The 22,417-nt window shown below is 39.1% G+C and overlaps 1 protein-coding gene and 1 long non-coding RNA gene across 7 annotated transcripts in view; one reads left to right on the plus strand and one right to left on the minus strand.

Moving 5' to 3' along the window:
- LOC105475503 (cyclin dependent kinase 6) overlaps positions 1 to 22,417 on the minus strand; it is a 234,188-nt gene that overhangs the window by 20,071 nt on the left and 191,700 nt on the right. The gene's annotated exons all lie outside the window — the stretch shown is intronic.
- Positions 15,860 to 21,273, plus strand: LOC139362795 (uncharacterized). Its single transcript, XR_011622140.1, has 3 exons — positions 15,860 to 15,999; positions 17,374 to 17,572; positions 21,150 to 21,273. It is a non-coding gene; the product is annotated as an uncharacterized lncRNA (long non-coding RNA).

The raw sequence follows: 22,417 nt of genomic DNA on the forward strand, positions 1-22,417 counted from the left end.
GAATGTGGTATGGACTTATAAAGGAATATCAGTGAGTCATAAAAAGAATGAAGTACTGAGACAACATGGGGGACCCTTGAAACCATTATGCTCAGTAAAAGCAGCCAGTCACAAACGACCACACATAATATGATTCCATTTATATAGACAATGTAAATTTATAGGATCAGAAAGTAGACTGGTTGTTGCCTGGGACTAGGGGATTTGAGGGAACTGACTGTAAGCAGACTGAAGGTCTATTCCCCTGAAAATTTCCTGTGTTGAAATCTTAATCCCTAAGGTGATGGCATTAGGAACTGGGGGCCTTTGGGAGGTAATTATGTCAAGAGAGGGATTAGTGCCCTTATAACAGAGACCCTGGAAGGCTCCCTTGTCCCTTTTGTCATATGAAGACACAGCAAGATGATGATCATCAATGAATGAGGAAATGAACCCTCTCCAGATACTGGCTCTGATCTTGGACTTCCCAGCCTCCAGAACTATGAGGAATAACTTTTTGTTGTTTATAAGCCAATCCAGTTCATGGTATTTTGTTAGCAACCCAAGCTGACCAAGACAGATTGCTAATGGGTATGGTGTTTCTTTCTGGGGAGATAAAAATGTTCTAAAATTGATTGTGGTGATAGTGGCACAACTCTGTGAATACGCTAAACTGAAAAAAAAACACTGAATTGTACTATTTATATTGGTGAATTGTGTGGTTTTATCAATTATATTTTGATAGATCTGTTAAAAAAGGTGGTTAAGAAATTATATTTCCAAGCAAACATTACAGATTCAGGAGGAGGGTAAAAAAACTGCTAAGAATTTGGAACCCATCCACACACACACAAAAATAAATAAAAAAAAAACTGCTAGGAAAACTGTTAGGTCTACATATATGAAAGGCTTAAGCACATGGCATTAAAGTACAGTGACAAACATTTTACCATATATTCAATCAAGTACTTGTCTGGAGACATGTGCTCCACAAGTTTTGATAATCTATTGTTATGATCTGAATCTTTCCAAACACCTGATTTATCAGATTGGGGTTAAATAATAAACCAAAAATGTCTATGCATGCATGCCAAAAAAAAAAAAAACAGGCACTGGTATGAAACTATTATCTTATGCTTCACTTTGGATGGTGAGATGATGAATGATTTATTTTCTGCATTTTTCTACTTTTCTTTTTTTTATTTTTGTGAGATGGAGTCTCGCTCTGTCGCCCGGGTTGGAGTGCAGTGGCCGGATCTCAGCTCACTGCAAGCTCCGTCTCCCGGGTTTACGCCATTCTCCTGCCTCAGCCTCCCGAGTAGCTGGGACTACAGGCACCTGCCACCTCGCCCGGCTAGTTTTTTGTATTTTTTTAGTAGAGACGGGGTTTCACCGTATTAGCCAGGATGGTCTTGATCTCCTGACCTCGTGATCCGCCCGTCTCGGCCTCCCAGAGTGCTGGGATTACAGGCTTGAGCCACCGCGCCCGGCCTCTACTTTTCTATACTGCATTTTATGAGTGTTAATTAGTTTTAAAATCAGAAGGAAAAAACCCGACAACATTGCCTCTTGCCACATACTGAATGTATATGATCTGTTCATCTCACCTCTTCATTCCCTACTTTAATACTAATGCACTCTATTATACTTGTTTACCTGTTGGTCTCTACACACAAACTGGAAGTTCTCTGAGGACAGGGCCAACCCTTACTTGATTCTGTATTCAGAGTACTTAATTTACTGCCCAGTTTGGCTATAATTGGAACTCAATTAATACATGCTGAGTGGTTATTGCTCCTCTCTGCAAGAAGGATTTCTGTCCCTTCTTTCCTTCAACTTCAGCTCCTCCTGTCTCAAAATTCACTTCCTTGGTTCATCTCTGGGTAACTCAAGTGCAAGCAGGTGTATCTGCAGAGATACGTATATATGATTAGATGTATACACACCAAGAGCCAACTCCAAATCCAATTTATATTGTTGTATCTGTTTATGCTTTAATCTGTCTGTGGCACCAGACAATATCTGCCTGCAAATAATGTGTATTTAAAAACTGGGGCTGGCTGACAATTATTCTCCTATATCCAAAACCTTGCGAAAACCTTCACAGAAGCAGCAAGAGGCAAGCAGGATAGGAACTTTGCCCTCCAGTGCTTGCTTCAGCCAGGTATGCAGGCTAGGGATGGTCTCCTTGGAAGACAAAGAAAGAGAAGTGTTGAAAAAAAGTGTAGCAAAGGCAAAACAGTATAGGATTAAGGAGGGTGGGGAGGGGAAAGACGCACTTGAAGAAGTAAAACTGGTCCAGAAAGAGAGAAGAGCTGGTAGGAAACAGCACAGAAAAAAACAATTTAAAGCCCAAGTAATGAGAAGGAAAGACTGTGGCAGAAAGAAGAATCTGAGACGAAGTTCCATCACAGAGACTGAGACTGATAGGAAAAAACCTCTGCCAGGCAAGGGAGGTGCCACTTAGAGGAAAGACTTGTGTCTCTAACACAAGTTAGAGTGTGTGCTGGCATCACTGTCCATAGGAGGGACTATGAGTCTGGTAATTTCCTTAAAAATAAATAGCTGAATTAATTTTTCCTTGTTACCAGATGTGAATAATTTATTTATCCACAGAGGGCTCATATTTACTAGACTATGAGTAACTTCCTCTAGAGAGAGAGGGAGAGAAAGAAAGAGAGGGAGAGCAGAGAGACAAACCCTACCATTTTTCAACTCAAAATTGAGGATCAAAATTAAACTAGAACTCACCAAACTACTTCAGATTTCTGAAACATTACAAAACTCATAAATTAATATATTTACTGAGTCAATTTTACATATGACTAAAATAAGACTAAGTGGTCATTGAGATGAAAAAGTCATCTCTAATCACTGACAAAAATTGAATGAGTATCTCCCATTTGCAAGAAATAATTATTTCTCTTAAATATTCAAAATTTCATTTCTATTTTCCCCATGTCATCTCTTCCTGCCTTAGTCTGCTCAGGCTGCAATAACAGAGTACTGCAATCTGGGTGGCTTAAACAACAGCAATTAATTTTCTTGTGGGTCTGGACGATGGAAAGCCTGAGATCAGGGTGCCAGCATGGTAACTCAACAATTTAGGCTTCTGGTAAGATCCCTTTTCCTGGCTTGTACCTGCTTTCTTGCTATGTACTCATGTGGCTAGAGAGAGGGCATGCTCTTCGGTGTCTCTTCTTATAATGGCACTAATCCAATCATGGGAGTCCCATCCTCATGACCTCATTTAACCCTAATAATCTCCCAGAAGCCCCATCTCCAAATAGCATCACAATGGGGGTTAGGGCTTCAACGTAAGAATTTTGGAAGGGACACAAACATTCAGTCAGTAACACATCCTTCCTCCTATTACTGAATACAATATACCTTCCATAATTTTACAATTAAAAAGCTGGGCTGGCACATCCTTGCCCACTATAGCAGCAATGAATGTGGTTTGTCTTTCTGTGACTAGGATCCAACTCTTCATTTTATATACTTTTGGATATTTTTTCTTGCCAAATTACATGATTTATTTATTTATTTATTTCCCTTCCAAAGCCTCCCTTATCTCTTGCTCTCCAATCACACTGTTCAGGGGGATTGTTAAGGCTGGGAAAGAAACGATGATATATTTAGCACTTTCTAAGGGCTGGGTTCCTAAAACATTATTGCATTTTAATTCTCAATCTAACTGTGAAGTTAGGCGACTAGCAAGTACTGAATAACTTTGCAACTGAAAGAAAGTTTTAGGAAGAGGAAAATAAATCTGAGTCAAACTTAGGAAGCTACAATTTGCAAGGATAAAGACTTTATATTAGTGTTATTAACAAATTGGAGGCAAGTCAAGGATATGGTGCCCCCATGGAATCACCCCTGTCCCCCTGGGCTTCTTTAATAGTCAGATATCGCAGGCTCAACACTCCGGGGAATACTGTCTTCTGTCTCTTCATATAACCACAGAGCTTGGATAACCCTCCTGCTCCCTTGTGGAAATTCTAGCTATAATACTCACTATACTTTAAATTGGGCTTAGCATTGAAAAACTTTAATGACAACATGCTGGGAGGTCATTTGGAGCAAAGGTGATGGTGTGGTGTGGAGACAGAATAGAAGATTAGAGATGATCAGGGACACCTGGCAACATTAGTGCCATTGATTAATTAGTGAGACTTTGATTATTAACTGGGCTCAGGGCTTATCAATTGCCTTCATTCTGCAGCAGAACTCTGAACTACAGATATCACTCAACCAAATTAGAACCTCACCATACCCCGTAATAAACTTATTCTGTCTCACAACTCCTAGTCTTGCTTTATACTGTGCCTTCCTGGGAAAGAAGGCAAAGCTTTACCAGGGAATTCGTTCATGAGTGGGAACCTTAGCACTGTTGTTCTTCAATACCTGGTCATTTGGGTAGGAGAGGGCCCAGGAATAGGGTAACCAACGAGCCCAGTTTGCCCAAGATTGTCCCAGTTTCAGTACTGAAAATGCTGTGTCCTGGGAAACCTCTCTGTCCTAGGCAAACCGGGATGGTTGGTCACCCAATCCAGGAGACTCAGAACAAAAGGCTGTAGAAGACAGAATTTAAAAAAAAAATTAAGTTCTTTGTTATTTCAGTGGGGCAGGCTGTTTAAAAAAATCAAATAAGCATACCTCAAAACAATCAGAATGAAAGTGGTCCAGACAGACAGGTTTTATTCTATTTTTTCCTAACAACTCGCTGCTACTGTGTAATAAGGGACTAGACCGGGGGCAGTCCCCTCTTCATACCACAATTCAAGATGTTATTTCTCTCTCTCAGTAAATGACCTTGTAAAACTGTACGCATCTTGCCTCTTTGGCAGGGAAAGAGCATTGCCTATGGTTAGGTCCACAGTGTTAAATTAATAGTCTGCAGGAAGTGCTGGATCTAAGGAGGCAACCACAACTAGGGGGTCACTGGCGGGGAGCTACCTACACATATAGGATGACAAGGAGATTTCATCCAGTTTGGTTGGTAGTGATAGGCTGTAAGCTGGGTTGAGAATGATTCTCAAGTGCTATGTAGGTGTAACAAGAGAGAGTGCTACATTAATCAGTAACACACACCTCTGAAAATGAACTAGCTAAGTGAATCAAGTTTTCTCTCATGATAGGCTGACTTCAAAACAATATTGACACAAGGAATAAAAATTAGAAAATACAAAAGTAAGTCTGTCTAATAGAGACATTTCAACAGCACATACTACATACATTATGGTAACCAAAATGTGGCTCTCAAAACCACTTCTTACTTTTAACCTCTGAATCCACTGGTTTTGTCTTCAACACAACATTTTTTTGCCAAAGGCAGTCTTATGGGCTCTGTTGTGGGTGCATCTTTGAGTATATAATTATCGTCACCTCTATGCTCACACACCTTTCTCTTGCAAAAACTCTAATATTGACATCAGCCGGATGTCAACAAAATGACATTTTTCTGAGGCTGAAGGTTTTCACGTTGCCTTTGGGGGAAAATAATCACTAGACATTTTTCTGAAATGGAAGTGTCTGTTGGCTGAAGTGGCTTCTTTAAAAAAAAGGTTTGCTCAAAATGGAACCAAAAGTATCAGTCATAGAGCATTACAAATGATCTAAAAATATTCTCAAATTGGATTCAATCATTGGTTAAAAATAGTCCAAACACTGAAAGACTGATTTTCTCATTTTTTCCTTAAAAAATTATAATGTGCTCAACATATAAATAAGGGCTCTGGCCCTTGAATGTCAGTGATGTTGTCTACCAGTGTCTAGTATTGAGAGTTTAGTGTGATGATTAATCAACAAAAGCTAGCATTTATTTTATCAGAATAAAATTTTACTGGCCCAACAGCAAGTTTAACTTTTTCAAAAAGCTTATTTACTGAATTTATATGCTGAATGATACATCATGGGTACTGTCAAAAATAGCAAATGATTGCATGCCTGCATTAAAACATCTCATATACACCATATATATCTACTATGTAGCCACAAAAATTCAAAATAAAAAATTTAAAAAGTAACAGATTATTTTGATTATAAAATACATATACATTGTAGAAAATTTGGAAAATAGAGTAAATAGATGAAAATAAAATACACAGCATCGCTTCCATTCTTTTCTCTTTTTATATACAAATGGATATGATGGTATCTCTAAAGATTTTTTTTTTCCAAACAAGCTAAGATGGCACCATATCCCAGGGCAGGATCTGAGTCTTGACTATAGTCCTTAGTTTTGAACAAGTATAGGGTGACAAGAAAGTGCGTAACAAAGCTATGACTGAATAAAACTCAAACCTTGGTGAAGACAAGAATCAAGGACACATTAAAAAAACTATGGGTACACACACATTTTTCACCTACCTCTTAGTTTATATCTTATGACAGGGAGCAGGAGTAATCTTTTCTTTTTCCTTTATGAATGGTAAAGACAAGTGGTATCCTGTCTGAATATAATATGCCTATCCAGCACACTTTGGGTAGAATCCAATGATGTGTGATAACTCAACAATTTGGTACAGGAAACAGAGCCCACAACATTCCTCAGAAATTTCACAGGCAATCTAGACAGAACAGACCTATTTGAATAGGGATTTTTTGTTCAGTAATATTTGAAGGATGCAATTTTTCACGGTGGATACATTGGTTTTGTGACAGATGCAAATTCAGATATGAATAAAACACAATTAAATGATTCAGACTCTGGAGCTGTGCTTCCACAGACCTGATTTCTGCATGGGCCAAACAAAGGAAAGTTGGTGTTTGACAACTGTGGATGACTCATCAGAGGAAGTTCTTACCATGTGGATGTGCTTGTTGAAATAAAACTGGTTAACAAAGCTAGCCTTTTTTTTTCTCCCTCTGTGGGCCAGCGAGGGTTTCATTTTAGGAAATGGAAGTGTCAATGTGGACAAACTGTTCTGAAGTATTTATAGCATCATGTAATGTGTTAGTTTCCTTAAACTGCCTTTGGACAAAGAATATGTGAATGGAAAATAAGATCTGAATTTCTAATACTGTCTGTGTCATCTGAACTATATTATGAGTATAAAATGATTTAGCACTGTGATATGTACAGACTGTGATAGGAATGTAGTGTAGCTACAGTGGGGTGTGCTAGTGGCTTCCCAATTAATTTTAAGAGCTCTTTTATTCATTAAGGATATTACACCTTTGTCATATTCATTCATTTTCTCCAAGACTATCATGTGCTTTTTAACTTGGCAGTGTTTTTATTTTCTGATGAACAAAAGTTTTCAGTTTTTATATAATCAAATATATTAGTATTTTTGTTTGTGACTTTTTAATGCTTTGAAAATATATCTCCATTCCAGGGTCACAAATACTTCTCACAGTTTCTTTATTCTTTTATGGTTTCACTTTTAATATTTAACTCTTTAAGCCATCTGTCATTTGTTCTGTGGTAAGGAATAGTGATAATCTAATCAGGTTACCATTTTTCCCCCATGAAATTGACGAATTACCCTATTCTCATTTGTTGCATATGCCGTTCTGTCCTCCCGGATTTGTGATTTATGATAAGTTGCATCACTTCCTAAATTAGGGTTTCAAGTCTCATTCTCTATTCTGTTCCATTAATGTCTGTCACTTCTGCTGGTACCACATTATTTTTATTATTGTAATTGTATAATGTATTTTAGTGCTTGGTAGCAGGAGTTTCTCTTCATAACTTTTTTTTTTTTGTAACAAAAAATTCTTGGCTATTTTCACCAGTTTAACTTTTCCAAATGCATTTCAGGAAATTCCACTGGAATTCTGACTGGAGTTGCATAAACCTATGAATTAATTTGGAAAGATTTTATATCCTTACAACCATTCAATCCTCTTGTTCAGGAAAATGGAATATTTAGTATCTTTCTAATAATCAAATATTCTCTATATCTAGGTAAGTCATTTTTATGTCTATCAATCAAGTTTTATAGTTTTCTTGATACAAGTTCCACACATTGATTTACATCCATCTACATTTTTGGTTTTTATACTGGGAATGAGATGGAGCTGCTGCTAACTCTGGAGAAACTTACTGCTGATCTTTTACCTTTGGACATGATCCTGACTATTCTCCTGAGTGAGGGATTATCTTAGATTTGAAAAGTGCAGGAAGCAAAGGACAAGAGGGACATGTGGGGGGATGTAGTAGAGTCTGTTTTATATTCATAGTGAGAAGACTCTGAACCTCCCAGGAGGGCTCTAAAGGTTAAAAAACATGCAACCAAAAGCACCGAAGATTAGTAAAAAGAAATAATGTGCAGTAAGTGCTCAGAGGGATGACTCATTGCATTGGATCATCCTTGGGAAACCACCTACTAAGCAGAATTTAGCAGCTGAAGCGTTATTTTTGGTGCACAGTTTATTGCTACTTCCTCTTGGGAAAAAAAGATTAATCCTAGCTCCCTAAAACACTTAAGAATGGTCATCCTGGCAAACCAGCGTGTCAGGTAACAATGCTGTTTCTAGATCAGGGCAGTGTTGGGTCCCCTGTAGAGATTTCTTTAGAACAAGAGAGAAGCACTTTACCACATGTTATGGAAAGGAGTATAGACCAGGAGACAGAAGATCCAGCTCTTAATGCTGGCTCTGTAACTGATTAACAAATAAATCCCAGAGTGCAGGCAGGCCACTTAATCTCTGCTCATCTGTAAAAAAAACAGATATCACAGCTTCTGTCGTACTTCATATCACGGATGAAAATAACACAAAACAATAAACCATGTGAATAAAGCAGTTAGAACTGCTGAAAAATAAAATTAACCTGCTCAGTAAAAGTAAGGCTACCAATCAAGAACAAATAGAACAAATTCTTACTCGTTCCAAAGTTATTTATTTTCGCTTAATACTGTATTACCTTCTCCTTTTTCTCTGCCCTGTGGTTTCTTTTCCTTGTTTCATTATGACTAAATATGCAAGGAAAATTCAGTGCTGTTATTTTGGTCCTATCTTCGGACCAAATCTCTAGATTTAATTTACCCATGATACCCTTCTGTGCTATTTACAAAGATCACCAAGAAAACTTTAAATATGATGAAGTTAGGAAAATGACAAATAAGGGGAAAAATGCGTTTCCTTATTTAGGTGAGGACTATGGCTGAGGAGATTCTGTAACTTAGACATAGTCAGGGACATGATAAGAGCAGGAGCTGTAATCAGTTTTGCTAATGATGATTTCTAAACAATACTATTTTATCAAGTATTTAAATGCAATCTATCACAGCACATTTAAAAAAGTCGGAGCAAATATTTTTCGATTTGTTACTATTTTTTGAGACACGGTCTCATTCTGTTGCCCAGGCTGGGGTGCAGTGAAGTGATCTCAGCTTGCTGAAGCCTCCACCTTCCAGGCTCCATCATTCACCCACCTCAGCCTCCTGAGTAGCTGGGACCACAGGGGTGTGCCACCACACCTGGCTAATGTTTGTTTTGTAGAGATAGGGTTTTGCCATGTTGCCCAGGCTGGTTTCGAACTCCTGAGCTCAAGTGATCCACTGCCTTAGCCTCGCAAAGTGCTGGGATTACAGGTGTTCACCACTGCGCCCAGTTAACACAAATATTAAGGTCAACTTCCGGTTTCAGGACAAACTATTTAGCTTATTTATGAAGCAAATGAACTTACAAGAATGAGAAGGCTGAGGGGATATGATTATATATAAGATCCATTTGCATTATACATTCTCTAGAGAGGTACAACTGTCATATTTTTGATTTTACAACTATAAGAGAAAAATATCACTGGCAAAAGTTTTATGTCACTCATAAGAAATGAAACAGCATTTGATAAAAAACAGCATGTACGGGAAGAAATAATTACATTTTGGTAAACATATATGTTAAAAAAGATAAAATATCTATGAAATGTGCTTTTTTGCCCCCTGAGATGGAATGCCCAGGCTGGAGTGCAGCGGCACAATCTTGGCTCACTGCAACTTCTGCCTCCCGGGTTCAAGCGATTCTCCTGCCTCAGTCTCCCAAGCAGCTGGGATTACAGGTATGTGCCACCATGCCGACTAATTTTTGTATTTTTAGTAGAGACAGGGTTTTGCCATGTTAGCCAGGCTGGTCTCGAACTCCTGATCGCAGGTGATCTGCCCACCTCGGTCTCAAAGTGCTGGGATTACAGGTGTGTGAGCCACTGAGCCTAGCCCGATTGCTTGTGTTTTCCTAAATGAAAACTTCAAAAATTTTGCTAGTGTATTACTCTTTAATATGAAAGCACAATAAAAGTTGTTAAAAATACAGCCATATGTTGCTACACTTATGGTTTTAGAAAGAGATGCATATGTAGACATAAAAAAATAAAGCTTCAGGAGGTATTTCTTCTATAATGTACTTAAGACTATGTGGCCACAGAGGGCTGTCAGGTTTTATAGACCTACGAGTTAAATAGCAACTGACTGTTTTACTCAAAAACTCCTTCTGAATTTAGAAAACAATTTAGTCATGTCTACTTCCAATATAAAGGATAATTACTGACCATTTAGACTTCATGATCATCACTGGTAGTCTTGGCATTATAACTGAGGGACACAATTTCCTTGAAAATGAAATTTAGGTTCTTTTAAACTATAAAATAACTTCTGACCACTTTTGGCTAGATTAAAATCCTGAAGGAATTTTAAGGAAATATGTAAGAGACTTTCACCTGAAGATCATTATTTTTAAGAAATTAAGTAGATAAAAACCAGTGTGACCTAAAAATGTTGAGTAAATAACTTTTCTTCAACATCAACAGCTAATAATAATAATAAAGGCAATTTACTGAACACTTATTATGGGAAAGGGGCTGCTTTGCTTTGTTTTACATATGTTGTCTCATTTACTCCTAATAACACTCTGCTAGGTAAATATCATTATCCTCATTTCAAAGGGAGAAACTGAGATTTAGGTTAAGTAAAGATCAAATATCAAATTAAAAAACTCTAACATCTACTATGCAATAACAGCCAACGACAAGGCCAATGGTATACATACAAGGTGATTACCATGTTTTGGGGAAGCAGAAAAAAGAGAATGTTGAGATAAATTTCAAAATTTGATCACTTGCTGAAGGCATTAAAAAAAATGAAAGTTTGTACTGTGTTCATTTATCTCATCTAATTAAGTACAGCCCTTTAAAGCTTATAAAGCATTATGAGTAAAAGTATTTAACATATTACAAATAACATGTTGGTATATTTTGTTAATAGATGTTGTCTGCATTGCTCATAAAATGCACCTTCAGATGGTATAATTTTAGCTCATAACTAATATATACTTTGGATTACTGTAGTTTTGCGTGCTAAAAAGTTTAAAAGACATTTTCATTTTCTTTATATGGAAATTCATAAATTTGCCAAAAGATATAAAAAACAAACTTTTAGTCTATCTTTGGCATTATTTTTACGAACATCAGTATATTTTTAAAATAAATGATGTATTTCAAAAGATGAACCTTGGAAGTAGGAAGGCGTCGATACCAGGGAGGAGGCTGCAGGCTGAGCATGGAGCAGAGTGACTCTGCCACACCAATCCCACGTTCCACAACTGAACAATGTTTTACTGTCTCATGTCTTACTGACCCACTCATTTGAGGCTGAACTTTTTTGGTACCTTTACCCGCTCGTTTGGGAATTCTGCCAATGCCCAGATAGAAGGATGCTTCAGAGCAAATTGGGGTCTGCCTCATTGAGTCTTGCTTTGTGCCTGCTCTGACAGGCAGCAGGACAACACACCCTATGTTGACCCTCCAGACTGGGCAGGAACCTCAGTCCAGCTCTGCCATTGACCGGCTGTGACCCTCGTGGGCAACACTAACTCTGAGACTCAGAGTCTCTTTAGTTTATTCCAGAGTGGGTTCCTTGAATGCCTTGAAGGAACATCACTTACTTACTAAATATAATAAAAAAGTCCACAAATAAAATATGTCTTCTTCATTAGTGCTTGAAGATGTCTTTTGACCCCCCAGAGTTAAACAAACATTGGATGCCAATGATATGCTGAAAATTACTAACTTTTGCTTTTCAAGGAGAACCACCATATCTCATCAAATCTAATATGTCACCAATTGACTGCAATTCACATTTTGATTTTAGAAATAAATGCGAAAAAAATGTAGATCTCAGAAACACTGCAATGTGGTAGAATAGTTGGCAAAATAGCAATTTTCTTGTTGAGGGGTGATGAAATGCTTCAGCTACACTGTATTGAGATTCTCCTGATGTTACCCTGGGACTTACACTGCCTGCTTCTTTATGAACCCACTTAATATTTCATTCAATGAATACAGATTTACTGAAAATACTTTCTCAAAATATTAAAGAAAAATCTTGGAGTTTTGGTGAACACATGTAGAAAGCCGCTTCCTTAAAGTTCTTGAAATAAAAAAAGTACACATGAGATAGATTCTTTGCTAAGCACTTCTCAGTTACAATAAGTTATTTCCTGATAACCAATGAACAATAGCGACATTATTAAACATTTGTTCTGCAAAAGGCAGTAAAAAGGACTATGGGGTAAACTCTTTGGATGTAACTTGGTGACCAGATCCTTAGGTTCTTTTGCATATTAGTGGTCTGAGGAGCATGTTAGGAGACTGACAAAAATAGTCTCAATTAAACGCTATTCTCTTCCTTCAAGAAAAGCTTTCTTGCTCAGCAGTATTACTGGACAGCATGGCTTTGGTGCTTAAAGCCTTCCTGTTCTCACTGGAAAATTGGAGTCAGTGTCTTAGGCACCACCATGCTGAGGCACCCTCACGCCTAATGATCACATCAGACTGTGCAGGCTTCAACCACTTTAAACAATTTCCTTTGTCTCCCCTTCCTTTCCTGTAAATTTTTTTGTTGTTTGGTTGTTATGAGTAGTGACAGTTTCTGGTTTCTTTCGTTTACCAACGGTTTCCTTTACCACAGCCTCTATTCTTCCTGCTGGAAGCCTGGCACCATTGGAAGCTGGAAGAAAAACCACAACTGAATAGCCTGGCACTTACTTTAACAGTCATTTCCAACCACAGATTAATACTGTTACTGGATTTGACTAACGGCTCTCAATCAGCCCAACTGTCATCACTTGAGAACATGCTAGTCAGTGAAAGTTAAAAAGGAAACTATAAGCAAATCCAAATTATGGTATAATTTTTCTGACTGCTTATCTTTTGAATCCAAAGGTATCTATCTCTCTAAATCTTCTTCTGGGTTCTCCTTAATAATATGTTTAATGTATAGATCAGGAGATAATACACCACCTGGCTGCAACTAGGGGGAGGTTGAAGTCAGGAGGTAAGGGTTGCCACAGGTCCTGGCTAGCCCATGGAACGTATATTTTCCTGCACCTTGCTCTGCCCACCTTTGGAAACAGCACTGGAAACAGCTGGTGTTAAGTGTGCTAAGCAGCCAGCATCAAAGTGCAAATGGAAGGGGGCCCTCATGGAGGTTCTGTGTTGATAACAGTGATGTTCAATGCTAGCCTATCACAAACAGGAACCAGGTTTTTCTCTTTATCATTTACTTTGACATAGTAGACTTCAGGTCCAGCGCAGTTGATAGGATTTTTCAATAGGTACAAAAGAAGGATTGTATAGCACATGATATGGTATATGACTAGCTTAATGAAAATAAGAGTCTATCCCAACTTGGAGCTTCCCGTATCAACAAAAACTCCATTTTCTATGACTGAAGGCTTTGAAAACTTACTAATCCCAGCTTTTGGTCCTGACAGAATCTAACCTACAGATACAGAGAAGAGAATGTGGATGACTACTACTTCCTGACTGACGACTTCTGGGTCTTACTCTGGGTATTTCACACACATTTAATCCCAATCTTCCGCCTTAAAAATGTATTGAATGACATTCATTTAATACACCCCTGGAGGGAAAATAAAATAGAAAAGTATTTCTGGAGGGCAATTTTGCTCCATGTATCAAAGGGCTCAGGGTTTTGAATATGCTTTGTATCACTATTCCACTTCTGGGAATTAGTCCTAAAGGAGTAATAATGAGAATGAAGAAAACTTTACTTATACGAATGTGCATCACAGCTTTCCTTAAAGTCACGCAAATTTCATTCACTCAACCAATATTTACTACACGCCTACTATATGCCCAGGGAATATTTAAATACAAATAAATAAGATCCAGATATATTTTTATATAAGAAAAGCAGATTACAAAAAAGGGTGATCTAATTTTATAAGAAAATTAAAATGTTATAATGCATAGGAAAAACAGTTGAAAGATAATTATGAAACCATTAGTAACGGTCATCTCTTGATCACTGGTTTATGGTTTATTTTTCTTTCCTCTTAGTTTTATTTTAAAGTAAGTATCTTGTAAAGAGCCACCTGACACTATGTAAATCTCCTGATCAAATTTCCACTCAGTAGTTTTAGCATCATCCACTGATGATTTTCTAACTCCATCATTCACTCTGTTATTATTGGTTGTCAGTCTACTGTAAGACAAAGCTCCCCTTTATCTCACTTTATTTATATCAGCATGGACTCATGGATTTTAATTTTATTCAAGAGATTATAATCCTTTACTATAATTATGTGTTTTGATACCCAAATTGTCTCATATTTGTCCGGTGGCTCCTTCAAGCTAAATTCTGTGCCTTTTTGGTGTGTTCCCATATATATATATTTTTTGAGATGGAGTCTCGCTCTGCCGCCCAGGCTGGAGTGCAGTGGCACGATCTCAGCTCACTGCAAGCTCCACCTCCTGGGTCCATGCCATTCTCCTGCCTCAGCCTCCCGAGCAGCTGGGACTACAGGCGCCCGCCACCTCGCCCGGCTAATTTTTTGTATTTTTAGTAGAGACGGGGTTTCACCGTGTTAGCCAGGATGGTCTTGATCTCCTGATCTCGTGATCCACCGGCCTCGGCCTCCCAAAGTGCTGGGATTACAGGCTTGAGCCACCGCGCCCGGCCCCTGTTCCCATATTTTTTGAGCATCTTCTTACTTTCTGGTATAGCAAGATACTATAGACTTATACTCTTTAGTCGTATTTTAAAAGCTCTACAACAACCACGTATACTTTTGTTAAACGAAAGAACATAATACATACTATTTTAAAAATAATCTTACATAAGATGCATACATTATACAGATTTTTATAAGATTTTTTTTTTAAAGTCCAGATTGCTGATCCTACATGGTTCAGGAATATTAAAACAAATGGGCCTTTTGAGTTCCACCTGAGATGGGAGAGGATAGCACCTGTCTTACAAACCAGTATGAAAGGAAATTATGTCTAGTGAGATCATTAAATGCATAAGTCATTGCTCTTTACTTGATTAAAACCAGAAAGCCAGCCCCACAGCCTTAGATAAGAAAGGCAACAGTTAAAGTACATTCTGTTCGATTAATTAATGTCTCACAGTCAAATGTCTCTGTCTCGCCCCTTAGCAAACTGCATAGAAGAATGGTGAGACACCATTATTTTCATCTGAGTGATTGAGTTTCTTCCTGCTGACTGTTTGGAGTTCCCCTATGAGCTGGCGTAAGGTACTTCTTCCTGTGGCTCAGAGTAAGACTCTGAGAGCCTTGGGGACTGCCCTCTGGATTACGTGAGGAACTATGGAAAACAAGGGAAGACCAAGTAGGAGCCCCCAACTCCTCCTTGTGGAGCAGTCAGCTGACCCCATGCCTTGACCCCAGAGCCCTGCCTAGTTTCTTTAATCTTACTAGATGGGTTTCCTTAAACTCACTTGCATGCTCAGCCTTTTGCCAGACTCTAGGACCAGCTCTGGCCTTTGTGGTGACTGTGGTGGGATACAGGGGGAGAGACATAAGGAGCACTACAATGATTAGTCGTTACTTCACTATTGAGTCATTCGGCCATGCCGCCCAGCCTGCTGTGACCTCAGTTCATGCTGTGTACCCCAGGCTCGAGGCTCTGTCTAGAATTCCAGTACTCCAGGTCCTTGGCCTTTTTTGACTCTGAATTATTCTAATATCTTCTGTTCCCTCCGACAAGAAGCCATCCTTTATCCTGTTCTGGAAAAATGATACACCAAGGTAATTTAACATCATGAACAGGAAGTTCAGTGGCTAAGTTTCACTGAACATGTACAATGCAAAAGACAAAAGTGCTTTATACATACTGTTTAACCTCAGATCAATGCTATGTGGGGGATATATATTAATATCCTCATTTTACAATTGAGGAAACTGAGATTGAGGGATGGTTAATAATAACTCATCACCACTGAGCTAAGAAGAGATAGAGACAACTAGATGCTCCAAAGTTGGCTCTCATGTCCACTTCACTACATTGCATCATTTGGCTATGACTATGGAACTGCTAGTGGACTTGAGACTCAGGCTGAAAAAAGCAGTGTTTTTTTTTGTTTTTGTTTTTGAGACAGGGTCTACCTCTGTCACCCAAGCTGGAATGCAATTGTGTGATCACAGCTCAATGCAGCCTTGACCTCCTGGGCTCAGGTGATCCTCTCACTTCAGCCTCCAAGGTAGCTGGGACTATAGGTACGCACCAACACACCTGACTAATTTTTTGTAGAGACAGGGTTTGGTCATGTTGCCCAGGCCAGTCTCGAACTCCAGGACTCAAGTGGTCTGCTTGCCTTGGCCTCCCAAAGTGTTGGGATTACAGGCTTAAGCCACCACGCCCGGCCAAATCCCAGGTTTTTAAAAATACAAATGAACAAATAGGAATAACACTGGTAAGCCTGATGTTGAGACCAAGTAGTATTCTTCAGTTGGTTCTAAGAAAAGAAAGAGGTGATCCCAAGGAGCCTGTAAGTCCGTGAAGAACTTGGAACAGGTTTGCCATTATAGCACGCTTCAGCAGCTCATTCACTCATTCAGCACATTTGGAGTCTGTGATGTGCTTATCACTATGCTGAGTGTAGGGAACACAAAAATAAGACTGACAGGGTCCCTGCCCTTGTGAGGCTTACAGTTTAGGGAGAAAGAAAATCATTAAGTGTTAAGTGTTATGAAGAAAATAAGATACGCTGGTGGAGAAGAATAGAAAAAGCCTCTTTAAGGAGGTGACATTTAACCTAAAGGATGAAACAGAGGAGGCAGGGCTGCTGAAGTCTATTCACTTTCTTTTCATCTTTGGTTGTAGCTAGACTTTTTGAGTACTCTTCAAGGGAGCTTTATGACTTGGGTTCTGTTAAACAAGTCAACCACGATGTTATAATCCATGTGGCTTTATCACGAATGGTTTCCTTCACCCTGTTCAAAACATCACAAATGTGATATAAATGGGACACTTACTATTCAATCTAAAACTGTTCTCATTTATTTATTTATTAAATACAGAAAAATCCCTTTAAAATCAGGGATAAGAGGAAAGGTCTTTGTGTTTCGCAGAGTTCATCCAAGTGTACTATTTGTTTCTTCCCCATGGAATTGCCATATCAGCTTTAGGAAAGATGATGAAAGAAAAGAAATGGGCCCAGAGGGACCTAAGGAAACCAGGCCAAGCTTGCTGTTCATGTGGACCCTTAGTGGGAGAATGGAAGGCAAAAGCAGAGAGCTGGGTCCAATTTTCTTTCTCAGTGCTATCTGTGCAGTGGTCAGATGTGGCACTCACAATCAAAAGGCTTTTGAAACAGCACTGGTGAGTCCTGACCTCCCTTCTTCAAATTTCTGAAAATGATACATTTTATTATCTCATGAGTAGAGATACTAGAGATTCCTCTTAAGGCAGGAGGGGGAGACCTAGGGTCCCTTTCTTTGCTATAATCTAACTGCATTTTCTCTGGGAGAACAGAAGCTCCCCACGGATATGTGGGGTTGGGACAAGTGGCTATTTACAGTTAAGAAGGGAATATTTTTGAGGTTTAGAGAATTCAAATCACGATTACTATCTCATGTTCAAAGACTGAAATAAAAATGGCTGCGTACTCTTTTCATGGAGCAATTTGACATTCTGAAGCCCTCTACTCCCTGGCTTCCAGAAATCTATTTTTCCCTCCATCACAATATTTCCTTTAACTACTGAATAATTAACTCTAGTCACTAACCTAGTCTCATAGGAAGAAGGCTTGTGAAATCTGCTCCTGATGCATGTAATAAGTGTAGAAGGACACATTAAGTAATGTGTACAGTCGGGGAAGGCCAAAATTCCTTTCCCAAGGCCTGGTCCACCCTGAAACAGAGGAAGGAAAGCTCATACTTTAATTATTGAACAGGCATTCCAGTGGTTCACACATTACCCGGACCTTAGAAGTTTCTTCTATCATACAGAAAGACCCTGGATCAGCAGGCTCGCGTGCTCTTCTTTGTCTGCCAGTGGAACTCCACACCAACTGACCAAAGCTGTCACCACCCCAGGCTGCCAATGTGGGCCTCCAGATTGTGAGGCCACAGGGTCAGATATGGGGCCTGGCACTGCACTGCCACAGTGCTGCATGTCCAAAGAGGCAAGCAGCCAGGCAGAGCCCTCTCTGTCACAGCTTGGCCACCCGTCTGAGAGGGAAGACAAATCCCATTTCATCGGGTTTGGCATGGAAAGCAAATTGCCCAACCCCACATGCAAAAGCACTTGAGTGGCAGAAGGAAAAGTACACACCCCAGGTGCGAATACAAAAGTGGGTCTCTTTGGGATGAACCTTCTGGTTAATTTGATTTGGAGTCTAAAGTGTTTTCACTCAGCTCTCATCGGTTTTTAAGCCATATTACAGCTCCCGGGCTTCTAGGATAATTCTCTTAATGAAGTAATGAAATGCCAAAGAAATGGCATCACAGGGCTTTGCCCTTTCCTGCTTTTTAAAGGCCATCAAAACCATCATTCCTTAACATACCCATACAGGAAAAAAGATGAGGCTTATCTTGTTTTTAAGCTATTGTGTTGCCAGCATTTCCATCGTACAAGAAAGATAAGTAAATACTTGCAAAATAAAGTCTGACCCAAGCTTCACCTGATATGCAGTTTCTATCTTGCTGAGTGCACATGATAATAAGATTTCAAATCAGCATTAGAAACCATGGTTCAATCCAGAAGTGTGCTCCTGCAACCCTGGGGGTGCTCCTGATGACTTCACAGTGAAGCCACCATCACAAACAGGATTTCCTAAAGAGGTCTCAGGGTGAGGAAGCTTCATTCTAACTTTGGCTCTGCCATCTGGGCAGCACTGCTGCTCCTCCCCTCCTGTAAACAGGCAGTTAGAGGGGGCAGGGGCACTCCTTCCTATTGTTCCTCATGGCTCTCACTTCCCTTTCATCTTTGGTAATAGCTGGAATTTATGAGTATGTTGGATGACCTTCCAAGTCTTTTCTTCAGAGTTTATTTACTTCGTGGATACTCCTCAGCAAGGCTCCATCTTTTGACGGCTCTCACCCCAGCTGTATTTGTCCAAAGGTGTGGCTTTATCTCTGTATGGCACTGAATTCAATGGAAAAGGACTCATAAAGACTGTATGTGATTCATATAGTCCAACGGTGATTGTCGCATACACGACACTATTTCCCAACTTATACCTTCCAGTACAGCCAGATCTTGCTTTTGAATGAATGCACTGCTATTTTGTGGCTTGCCTCGTGAAGTTCTTGTTAAATATCCAATGAAATATCTCCAAAATCCAGCTCAGGACTAACTTCAGGAAGCCCCTATTATTCTAGTTCAGGGTAATATCTAAGTTTTCTAAGCTCTTACCAGTTTTACAAATCTGTACCATGTGGCTCAGCACTTACACATGCATTGTCTAATACTGCTTGCTAATTATTACTTGCTGACACATCATGCACATTTTTATTTGCTCATGTAGTTTATAACCTCCTTGAGGCTCGGTCTTCAGGTTTTTGCTATCTTCCACAGTGCCCAGAAAGACCGTAAGCACCTGGTAGGGTTTTTTTTTTTTTTTTTTTTTTTCCCCTTGAGATGGAGTCTTGCTGTGTTGCCCAGACCGGAGTGCAGTGGCGTGATCTCAGCTTACTGCAACTTCTGCCTCCCAGGTTCAAGCGATTCTCCTGCCTCAGCCTCCTGAGTAGCTGGGATTGCAGGTGCCTGCCATCACATCCGGCAGATTTTCGTGTTTTTAGTAGAGACAGGGTTTCACCATGTTGGCCAGGCTGGTCTTAAACTCCCAATCTCAGGTAATCTGCCCACCTTGGCCTCCCAAAGTGCTAGGATTACAGGCGTGAGCCACCATGCCTGGCCAGCACTTGCTAGGTTTTCAAAGAATATTTGCTCATTCATTAATTGAGAGAAGAATCCCATGGGATTCTTCTGTAAGTTTTGTTTCCTTATTATGCAACTTAAATATATAAGTGTAAACATTAGAATTACCAAAGGAATAATGCTAGGACCAGTATTGACTTAATATGTTTATACTGTTTTGATTAGTAAAATGACATAAAACCTCTGAATTTAAAATTAAGTGCTTTCTGGGAATATAAAATAAAAAAAATGACTAAATTCTACTGAAGAAAAATCTTGAGACCATGTGACTGAAGAGAAACATGGGAAAGCTGTTTTGAAAAAGGCAAGGAGCAAACAATGCATTTGGCCCATTTTATGCCAAAGCTACTTACAGAGTGATGGGCTCTGACCTACAGGCTGCAGTATGTTCATTCATTTATTCATTACTCATTTACTTGGTAGTCACTTTATGGCATGCTCTGTTAGGTACTAGCTATACAGTGGTGAGTAAATTAGAGAGGGTCTGGTTTATAGTTTCATGAGTGATAGGGCAAACAGGTTTTACGCCAGAAAACACTAAAATAAATATAAGTGCAAACTGTGCTAAGTGCTATGAAGGAAAAAAGCCGAGGTGTTGTGAGAGTGAATACCTGCAGGTACTGATTTTATTCTGGGTCAGGAAAGGTCTCTTTGAGGAAATAACATTTAAGATGAGATTGGAAGAATGAGATGGAGCAGCCAGGACGTGAGTTGAGGGGGTGAGTGGACAATGTTCCAGGCAGATGACTCCAGGAATCTCTGCAGGCAGTTTCTTGAAGGCACTGATATAACTGCTGCTTCTGCACAGCAAAGCCAATAAACTTATGGATCCAAATAAGAAGAATACAGGAAATTCACACACTCATTCAATGAATCTTTATTGAATGCCAACTATGTGCTGGATTTAGTTCTCTGCCTCTGGGATATCCAAGTAAACAAAGATCCTTGCCCTGTGGAGTTTAAGTTCTATAGTAAGAAATAAATGCAACAACATATTCTCATCTAAATATTGCAGGTTTGGCTACAGACCTTGATGTGTATATAATGAAACTTGAAATGTCTCAGAGGAAGGAACAGTCGTGTAGTGGACGTAGGGGACAACTGTTCCCTGTTGGGAGACAATTCTGCATGGGTCCTTTGTATTTCTGCACACCTTGCAAGTAGAGACACTAACTGCATTTGTGCTGGACTAGATTTTCAAGTAAACTGCTTTGGAAGATGATAGTGTCTCCCTCTATAGCATGAGCAGGTTTGTTTGCTCTTAAACATAATAATAGCTTCTGTTGGGGCAAAGGTAAGGCCGACTTACTATTATAAAAGATTCATGTTGGGGATTCGTTTTTGTAACACAACCTCTGTGTGTGTGTGTGTGTGTGTGTGTGTGTGTGTGTTCACGCATGCATGCACGTGTCATCTGGCCCTCTTCTTATTTTCCTATGGAAATTGGGAATCTGGTGCAAATGCTGATACTGTATCTACTGCTATTGCTGTGAGTAATAAACTGGCCTTTGTCTCTAACCCAAGAGTCTTGTGTCTTTTGCCAGCGTTCATGAAACTGTGGTAGACTAATCTGTTAACTTGCAAATAGGGGAAAAATCTCACATCCTTCACAGGTCTTGACATGAGTCAAGTGACAACCCCAAAAATGGGGACTTTTTAGTTGAGAAAGACAAAGACCAAATGGGCAGAGGGTAAGGCTGAAGTCTATAAAATCAATAAAACTAAACTTGGTTGTATTCACCAGTCTTGAATATCAAGTGAAGGGATGAATCCCTGACGTTTGAGAGAGGTAAGTTTAGGTCAATAGAAAGGAATTTCTTCACATAGAGGATACTAACCTTATAGAACTTACTATCTCAATAAATAGTCCTGGCTGAAACTATAAATTATTTTATAAAAGACTTCACTAAAGTGATGGATGACAGACCTAGAATGCCCAGTTCAATACATATTGGATGACTGAGTGTTTGCCAAGTGACCATCTACAAGATGATCTCATTATCCATGTCAGAGAATAACTACTGGGAAAAGTCATTAATTTGACCTAACAAGGGCCATTTTTAATCTACAAAATGAGAAATAGACTCTTCACTGCTTTATCTTATTTTGGTTTTTACTATGGATACACATATATAAACATATACATTTGGGATATGTAAGTATAAAAATCTCCTTTACAACAAGCTACAATTCATAATAATCTTAATTCATAAATGTTAAATAATAATGGTAAAATATGCTCCTATTTTAGGGCAGTTGTTTCCCAAGCTGGATGTGAAGAAC

This window comes from Macaca nemestrina, chromosome 4, assembly GCF_043159975.1.
Source record: "Macaca nemestrina isolate mMacNem1 chromosome 4, mMacNem.hap1, whole genome shotgun sequence".
Lineage (NCBI taxonomy): Eukaryota > Metazoa > Chordata > Mammalia > Primates > Cercopithecidae > Macaca > Macaca nemestrina.